Source organism: Daphnia pulicaria, unplaced genomic scaffold (assembly GCF_021234035.1).
Source record: "Daphnia pulicaria isolate SC F1-1A unplaced genomic scaffold, SC_F0-13Bv2 h1tg000182l, whole genome shotgun sequence".
NCBI lineage: Eukaryota > Metazoa > Arthropoda > Branchiopoda > Diplostraca > Daphniidae > Daphnia > Daphnia pulicaria.
In genome coordinates this window covers 17501-26814 of record NW_025804867.1, presented here as the reverse complement: position 1 = coordinate 26814, position 9314 = coordinate 17501, and the positions used below count along the sequence as shown (strand labels likewise).

At 48.3% G+C, this 9314-nt stretch overlaps 3 non-coding genes across 3 annotated transcripts in view; all 3 read left to right on the top strand.

Moving 5' to 3' along the window:
* Positions 1 to 4608: 4608 nt before the first annotated feature.
* LOC124319558 lies at positions 4609 to 6903 on the top strand. Its single transcript, XR_006913257.1, has one exon. It is a non-coding gene; the product is annotated as a small subunit ribosomal RNA (ribosomal RNA).
* A 930-nt stretch (positions 6904 to 7833) lies between these two features.
* LOC124319555 lies at positions 7834 to 7986 on the top strand. Its single transcript, XR_006913255.1, has one exon. It is a non-coding gene; the product is annotated as a 5.8S ribosomal RNA (ribosomal RNA).
* Positions 7987 to 8627: 641 nt separating this feature from the next.
* LOC124319559 overlaps positions 8628 to 9314 on the top strand; it is a 4576-nt gene continuing 3889 nt past the window's right edge. The window contains exon 1 of the ribosomal RNA XR_006913258.1: positions 8628 to 9314. This exon is cut by the window's right edge and continues 3889 nt beyond it. This is a non-coding gene — a ribosomal RNA (large subunit ribosomal RNA).

Sequence of the window (9314 nt, the reverse complement as noted above, 5' to 3'; positions counted from 1 at the left end):
AGCGGCTGAAAAAGAGAGAAAGAGCGAAAGAAAAAAAAGTTGGAAAAAATTTCTAAGTCCGAAAAATTCCAAGACCGGTTTTTGGTGGAGACCGGTCGGCAGTTGAGCGGGCGGCCCGGCCCGGGCTCTGGTGAAAGTCCGGCGACCCTCTCGGAAATGAGCTTTTTCGTACAGTTACTGCCCGGAACATCCACCACTTTCCTATATAGGGAAGAGGTTGTCGAAAATGAAAATTGAAAAATTTTCTAAGTCCGAAAAATTGAAAAATTTTTCTAAGTCCCGACGATGGATAGTGAAGCTATAGGCGGCACTGGGACGAGCAAAGGCGGCTGAAAAAGAGAGAAAGAGCGAAAGAAAAAAAGTTGGAAAAAATTTCTAAGTCCTAAAATTTCCAAGACCGGTTTTTGGTGGAGACCGGTCGGTAGTTGAGCGGGCGGCCCGGCCTGAGCTCAGGTGAATGTCCGGCAAAATTTCGGAAATCAACTTTTTCGTACAGTTACTGCCCGGAACATCCACTACTTTCCTATATAGGGAAGAGGTTGTCGAAAATGAAAATTGAAAAAATTTTCTAAGTCCGAAAAATTGAAAAATTTTTCTAAGTCCCGACGATGGATAGTGAAGCTATAGGCGGCACTGGGACGAGCAAAGGCGGCTGAAAAAGAGAGAAAGAGCGAAAGAAAAAAAGTTGGAAAAAATTTCTAAGTCCTAAAATTTCCAAGACCGGTTTTTGGTGGAGACCGGTCGGTAGTTGAGCGGGCGGCCCGGCCTGAGCTCAGGTGAATGTCCGGCAAAATTTCGGAAATCAACTTTTTCGTACAGTTACTGCCCGGAACATCCACTACTTTCCTATATAGGGAAGAGGTTGTCGAAAATGAAAATTGAAAAAATTTTCTAAGTCCGAAAAATTGAAAAATTTTTCTAAGTCCCGACGACGGATAGTGAAGCTATAGGCGGCACTGGGACGAGCAAAGACGGCTAAAAATGGCGAGAAAGAGCGAAAGAAAAAAGTTGGAAAAAATTTCTAAGTCCTAAAATTTCCAAGACCGGTTTTTGGTGGTGACCGGTCGGCGGGTGTGATGGTAAGCCCCGCCTGAGCTCTGGTGAAAGCCCGGCAAAATTTCGGAAATCAACTTTTTCGTACAGTTACTGCCCGGAACATCCACTACTTTCCTATATAGGGAAGAGGTTGTCGAGAAAGAAAAAAGTTGAAAAATTTTCTAAGTCCGAAAATTTCCAAGACCGGTTTTTGGTGGTGACCGGGCGGCAGTTGAGCGGGCGGCCCGGCCTGAGCTCAGGTGAAAGTCCGGCAAAAATTCGGAAATCGACTTTTTCGTACAGTTACTGCCCGGAACATCCACTACTTTCCTATATAGGGAAGAGGTTGTCGAAAAAAAGAAAGTTGAAAAATTTTCTAAGTCCGAAAAATTGAAAAATTTTTCTAAGTCCCGACGACGTGGTAGTGACGTGGTTGGCGGGACTTGGACGTATAAAGGCCGATGAAAAAAAATGGAAATGGAAATGAAAATTTCTCGATTTCCGACGACGGTGTTTGGCAACGACTCTCTCGCCCGGCCACTGGTCGGCGCGAGAGAGGAGTGAGCGAGACCCGTCGATTCGAAAAGAGAAGCCGTCACACCGTCGAGGCGTGGCGGCTCTCAAGTGGGTTGGTCGGGCGTGTCGTGATGACTCGCGACCGTAAAAAATTCCCACTCAAATTCTCCCATTTCCGACGACGGTGTTTGGCAACGACTCTCTCGCCCGGCCTCTGGTCGGCGCGAGAGAGGAGTGAGCGAGACCCGTCGATTCGAAAAAAAGCCGTCACACCGTCGAGGCGTGGCGGCTCTCAAATGGGTTGGTCGGGCGTGTCGTGATGACTTGCGACCGTAAAAAATTCCCACTCGTCGAAAATTTTCTAAGTCCCAACTTTGAAAACGACGGTTCCTGAAAGTCGGCTGGCGGTTGGATGGGGCAATGTCCCCGTCCAATCGCTAAAAATGAGCCGGAAAACGGAGACATTATGCGGCGGAACATTAGTGGTTTTCCTTAGTATAGAAGAGGTCTCGATTCCTAAACTCGGAAAAATTTTCAGAGTCCCAAAAATTTTCGAAGTGTCGAATAGTTTGGTTTCTCGAATTGAAAATTTTTTTCAAATTTGCGACATTACGACAAGCAGCGATTGTAAAGCCCGGTCCAAATTTTTCAAACGAGTCTTACTTCTTGTTAGTCCGCCTGGCCGATACCAAAGAATGGCCGACCGTCGACTATCGGGCGAATAGACGGGTGAAAGAAATAAAGTCGAAGCCGGTGGTTGGATAGATATCGAAGGGAAGGCGAAAGAGGCGAAAAGGAAAGCGCGAAATTTCTTTAGTAGCTTCGACGCAAAAACTTTGGTATCGACGGGGAGCTTTGGGAAATGAAACGAAGACGCAGAATGGGAAGTTGTCCGGTTCGGCGTTAGTTGTAGTTTCATTTCCACCGTAGCTGAGCTCCTTTCCGCCCGCCACTTCACATGATTTTAGTTTCGATTCCGTTCGATCGCGCTTGCACTGTCTTTGTTTTTTTTTCACTGCTTGGATCGCGGCTTTGCTCTAACCAGTTTAGCCCCATGCGATCAAAAAGTCTTAAAAAAAAAAAACCGTTGAACGGAGACGAACTCGATGAGCTGTCGGTGTGTGAAATATCATTCCTTCGGTAAAACCGTTTTCGAAATTTCCGATGGTCGGTATATGTAAAAATATATCCGAACCGCGATGTGGACGGGAATTCAAACGCCCGCTTCACCGATTGGTGCGACAGCTGAGAAGCTCGTCACTCGATCCAACGACTCTTGGTCGAAAAGTTCAGAAGAGGTGCGCGCGTCAAACATTTTTTTGGTTTCGGACGTTTCGTTTCTTCGGCACGTGTGGTTTGTCTGTGGCCGTCTGTGAGAGAAATCGGACGCTTGTTCTTTGTTATTTTACCGTAACAAGACAAGACGGGAAAGATTCTTTCTTCCAAACTTACGGCATCATAACCATCAGCGTTTACCGTCAGCGACGATACGGAAGAGAAAAGAAAATGGTGCGCGTCTTTTCACTTTTTGACACCGTATCAAAAAAAAATTACCGTTCAGGCGGAAATGTGTGTGTGTGTGTGTGAGCCGAGAGATAAAAAATAAAAAAGCCACCAAACAGAACGCTTTCAAATTATTTCGTGCGGCGTGCGCATATTTCACATTTTGCCGTTTGACGGAAGCTCGTTGTGTGGAACACAGAAGTGGAGATGGACGGAGTTGAAGGGGGGCGAAGACGGCCCGGTCGGACAAAGTCAAGAGATTGAAATATACGAGAGAATTGGGTGGAAGTGATGGCAAATCTATAAAATTCAAAAATCGGATGAGATGCGAGGACCGCAAAATGTGGCGTCGACTCTGACTCTCTTTTACTACGAACTTCCCTTCGACGGAAGATATCGAGAGCTGAGCTGAGCGCCCGCTGAGTATGGCCGGCGTAATTACAAACGAGTTACGGTTGGAGCTATATCGATTGTACGTATCCCGAACGTTCATCGAACAAGCCAGATCAACTCGGCGCCCGGTAAGATGTACGCTCAGTTATGGCCATGACACACGAAGGGAGAATTCAAACGGCTGTGAGTGTACGGCCCGCCCGGAGTTGTGTGTAGGCAGTGACCTCTCAAGAAAAAACGTAAAAAATTTTTTTTTGACAGTCACCGGTCTGCGACAAGTAATCAGTACGAAACTTGGGTGCAATGCAAAAAACATTTTGAGAATCCTTGCTTGACAACAACGAATCTAACACGATAAAAAAAACGATCCCCATCGGTGTACCGCTTGCTTTTCTCGCGCTTCGGCGCAGAATCGCTTATTCAGCTGCCCTTGGAATATGTTCGTTTCGTGCATACTTGATCTCGGTCATTCTTCGGTGAACTCTTAAAGAATTGCGCACTTTTATAGGGGTAGTCTGGTTGCTTGTCTCGACTTGAAATGATTTGTTTTTTTCCGCCCATGACTTTCTATACGATGCCTCTATGCTGGCCTCTGACCGCGGTTGTTCCGAGTTTTCTCTTTCTCTTCGAAAGTCTTTGCGGAAAATTCTGCCTCGTGTGACCGTTGAGCGGTGAGGTGTGTGTGTGTGTGTGTGTCGTGCGGGGTGATGCGAGAGTGTGCCTCGGCGGTGGAAAAATAAAAATAAAACTCTGAGCCCACAAAAATTTAAAAGATGTATGCTTGTCAGCTTAGTAAAGCAGGCTTGACTTATGAGCATACAGCACGCCACATATGACCGTCGAAAACCGTAATACGGGAAAAAAAGTTGATGAATATATCAAGACCGGTCGAATGAATCCGATTCACTTTGGGCTCATAGACCGTTGAATGGTCTTTGACTTTGGAAATTGAAATGAAAAAAATCCAACAAACGGATCGGATCGGTGTTTCTCTTCACTGGGACTCGCTGTGACACGCCAGGCGTTGCGATCAAAAATTTTAGTTTCCGAAGAAAAAGAAAAAAAACGAAAAACGTGTTGATTTGGTGTGTGTTTGGTGATGCGTGGGCGAAATAAAAACCCGCAACTCGCCGGATGCATATCAAACAAACATACACGAAATACCTGGTTGATCCTGCCAGTAGCATATGCTTGTCTCAAAGATTAAGCCATGCATGTCTAAGTACAAGCCGCTAGACGGCGAAACCGCGAATGGCTCAATAAATCAGTTATGGTTCCTTAGATCCACTCCATCCTACTTGGATAACTGTGGTAATTCTAGAGCTAATACATGCACTCGAGCCTCGACTGCGGGCTTTCGGGCTCGCAGAAGAGGTGCTTTTATTAGATCAAAACCAGTCGGGGCCGGGCTTTCGGGCTCGCGCACCGTACCAATTTTGGTGACTCTGGATAACTTCACGCCGATCGCACGGCCTTCGCGCCGGCGACGTATCTTTCAAATGTCTGCCTTATCAACTGTCGATGGTAGGTTACGCGCCTACCATGGTTGCAACGGGTAACGGGGAATCGGGGTTCGATTCCGGAGAGGGAGCCTGAGAAACGGCTACCACATCCAAGGAAGGCAGCAGGCGCGCAAATTACCCACTCCCGGCACGGGGAGGTAGTGACGAAAAATAACGATACGGGACTCTTCCGAGGCCCCGTGATTGGAATGAGTACACTTTAAATCCTTTAACGAGGAACCATTGGAGGGCAAGTCTGGTGCCAGCAGCCGCGGTAACTCCAGCTCCAATAGCGTATATTAAAGTTGTTGCGGTTAAAAAGCTCGTAGTCGGATGTCTGTCTTCGGCCGGGCGGCGCCGCTCTGAATCAAGGGTGTTGCGTTTCACGCTCTGGGAGCCCGGGTGTCAAAGCCCGACTCTCTTCACGGTCGGACAACATCGCCGGAGTGGTGGTCGGTGCGTCGTTGTTGTATCTGCGGCCAGAGTTGGAAAGTTCTTTCGGGTTCTTTTTTAAATTTTGGTCGTAGTTGACTCGATTCGCTCCACCCAGTCAATCGTTCGGGGTGCCCTTCACCGGGTGTCTCGGGCGGCCGGCAACGTTTACTTTGAACAAATTAGAGTGCTCAAAGCAGGTGTATCCCAACGCCTGAATATCGCAGCATGGAATGATGGAATAGGACCTCGGTCCGATTTTGCTGGTCTTTTACTTTTGGACCCGAGGTAATGGTCAATAGAGACGGACGGGGGCATTCGTACTGCGGCGACAGAGGTGAAATTCTTGGACCGCCGCAAGACGAACAACAGCGAAGGCATTTGCCAAGAATGTTTTCCTTGATCAAGAACGAAAGTTAGAGGTTCGAAGGCGATCAGATACCGCCCTAGTTCTAACCATAAACGATGCCAACCAGCAATCCGTCGGAGTTACTCCAATGACTCGACGGGCAGCTTCCGGGAAACCAAAGTCTTTGGGTTCCGGGGGAAGTATGGTTGCAAAGCTGAAACTTAAAGGAATTGACGGAAGGGCACCACCAGGAGTGGAGCCTGCGGCTTAATTTGACTCAACACGGGAAACCTCACCAGGCCCGGACACTGGAAGGATTGACAGATTGAGAGCTCTTTCTTGATTCGGTGGGTGGTGGTGCATGGCCGTTCTTAGTTGGTGGAGCGATTTGTCTGGTTAATTCCGATAACGAACGAGACTCTAGCCTGCTAAATAGGTGACGGGTTTTATCAATTGAAACCGAAGGGAGTACGGAGGCGTCGGGATCAGGTGGCGGCGATTCGGGTCTCGGTGGGACTGGTTCCTTTAGTGAGGCAATCTCTCGGCTTGGTTTCGTTGTGCTCTGTTCGTCGGGTGTACGGCCTTCACGGGTTGGTTGCCTGGCGGATGAGGTATGGCGGGGCTTTGTCGGGAATGTCTCGCGGGGGCTGGCTCTATTGTTATTCGGTCGTCGTCATCCCCGGCGATACCTTCTGCTCTCGCGTCCGTCACGCAGTCTTCTTAGAGGGACAAGCGGCGTCCAGCCGCGTGACAGTGAGCAATAACAGGTCTGTGATGCCCTTAGATGTCCTGGGCCGCACGCGCGCTACACTGAAGGAATCAGCGTGTTTCACTCTCCCTGTCCGAAAGGACCGGGTAACCGCTGAACCTCCTTCGTGGTTGGGATTGGGGACTGCAATGATCCCCATGAACCAGGAATCCCTAGTAGGCGCGGGTCACTAGCCCGCGTCGATTACGTCCCTGCCCTTTGTACACACCGCCCGTCGCTACTACCGATTGAATGATTTAGTGAGGCCTTCGGACGGGCTTGTCGGGGTGCCGTCGAGTGGGGAGCAATCTCTGCCCGTGCGGTGCCTACCAACGGCGAGACTGAAAGATGGTCGAACTTGATCCTTTAGAGGAAGTAAAAGTCGTAACAAGGTTTCCGTAGGTGAACCTGCGGAAGGATCATAAACGAACAAGACAAATGTTTTGCGCATATGGCTTTGGTTGAGCACGAAACAACTAAAAGTTGCAAAACAAAAAAACCCCATCAAAAGTCTTTCGGCGTAAGACATCGTATGAACTATGTGTGGGTTGACGGAAGAAAATCATTTATTTTGAACGGGTATCAGGCGCTCTGATGCGCGGTGGTTTAAAGCGGATTCGCCTTTTCAAATTGATTTTTCTTTCCTCTCGGCTCAAAAAAAAACACAAAGTCTTTCGATTTGGTCTATGGCCGTGAGCAAATTCTTCCTGCTTCGATGGTGAATGTCTCTATAGATTCATTCGACCTTTAGCGGCGCTCACAGTGTTGACGTTAGTAGAGTGAAGAATACGATAGCCCGCCTGGGCCGCGAGTACCGAAGGAACAATAAAGGAGATTTTATAAAGTCTTAGTCCCTAAATCAAACACTTTGAAAAATAAAAACTCGGTGGATGGAGAGTCGGAAAAAAAAAAAACATCAAGATTTTGAACGGGTATCAGGCGCTCTGATGCGCGGTGGTTTAAAGCGGATACGCCCAATCGAAATTGTTTTTTTTTGTTTCTCTCTTCGTCTTCGGGATTTTTTGATTCTCGGTGGGGGACGAAAGTGTGAGACTTTACTCTGGACGTTCTTTTCGGGCGTAGATACTCGTGGTTGCGTGCGTGTGCGTCGTATAGACTAACACTCCAAAGCCCGACACTATGCCGTTGAAAACCGAATGTTTTTTAAGCTTGCCCTTCGCCCTCTCGATGAAGTAGGAAGAATTCAAAATCACAATAACACACTAAACCCAAATTCTAGTACGAGTGTTTATCGGAACATTTTCTTTCTGGCTTTCTTTCTCCGCCCTCGCATTCATTTGCTTGGGCGGGTTGGAGAAAAAGAGAGAAGAAAACGAATATGTCGTTTTATATACGACCCTGAACGGTGGATCACTAGGCTCGTGGATCGATGAAGAGCGCAGCAAAGTGCGCTAATCCATGCGAACTGCAGAACACATGGAGCATCGAAATCTTGAACGTAAATGGCGGCCCAGCTTCTCGCTCGGGCCACATCTGACTGAGGGTCGGTCGAATGATGAACGAACAGAGATTTTTTCAGTCTTGGTTTTGCATGTTGGGTCGCGGCGAGATTTATTTTTCACCCGGCCTGACCGCATAAAAGCTCCCGAATCTCTAACGTCTGGGTGCCGCGCGACTTAAGTGTCCGCGATGCCTCAAATACAAAAAAGGGGGAAAAATAAAAGAAGGTTCGCCCTGTTTTGTTTTTTTCCTCTCTATTCAAAAGAAACCTTTTTCGATGGCAAAACAGATGGGAAATTTTTGAGCCAACTCAAAAAAAAATTTTAGAAATAAACACATCTTCTCGAACAAGGTGTCGGCTGCGTGTGCGCGATATACCGCTTCAACGCGAGTTTAGTTGTGTGTGTGCGCCGGGCGTGTCGAAGTGTCGACCACCGCGAATTATCACTCACTCTAACCGCTCGTTATGCAAGCTTGGTTCGCGCACGACGCGTTGTTTCAATACAAAAAGCCGCAGGACGCCCTGTCACTTTTCGTAAATTAATTTTTGCGAATAACGAGAGACTCGCTTTATTTCGAAAAAAAAAAATTTGAACCGGCAATTATTCAATCTTTCCCGGCTTTAAAACGCCAAAGTCTGCCGAGCTAGATAAAGTGTTGTCTCCTTTTGAAAACAAACAATTCATTCTGACCTCAGTTTAGATGAGACTACCCGCTGAACTTAAGCATATCAGTAAGCGGAGGAAAAGAAACTAACAAGGATTCCCTTAGTAGCGGCGAGCGAACAGGGATGAGCCCAGCACCGAACCTCGCGCCCGGTTGAGCGGGTGCCGAGGAATGTGGTGTTCGGGAGGATCGTGCGCGTCTGTCCGGTATCTATCGTCCAAGTCTCCATGAACGGGGCGAGCAACCCACAGAGGGTGTCAGGCCCGTAGATAAGACGAGCCGAGACCGTGCATCGGATCCCTTCCCAAGAGTCGGGTTGCTTGAGCGTGCAGCCCTAAGCGGGAGGTAAACTCCTTCTAAGGCTAAATATCGCCACGAGACCGATAGCGAACAAGTACCGCGAGGGAAAGTTGAAAAGAACTTTGAAGAGAGAGTTCAAGAGTGCGTGAAACCGTTCAGGGGGTTAAACGGGTGGGCCCTCGAAGGTCGAACAAGTCCCCGCTCCCGGCACTTGGTTGTATGCCCTTAACGCTGCATGGAGACTGCCTGAATTGGCGGCTCTCTTGCATAAGTCGTTCTGCGATCGCAATAGCCACGCCAAGGTCCGCAAGTGGGGGGCCTAGTAGGACTCCGCGACCGACTGGGTGTCTGTTACACGGGGCGTCCGTTAGCGAGTTTCGTGGTTACCTTCGCGGGTGCCGCGATGACG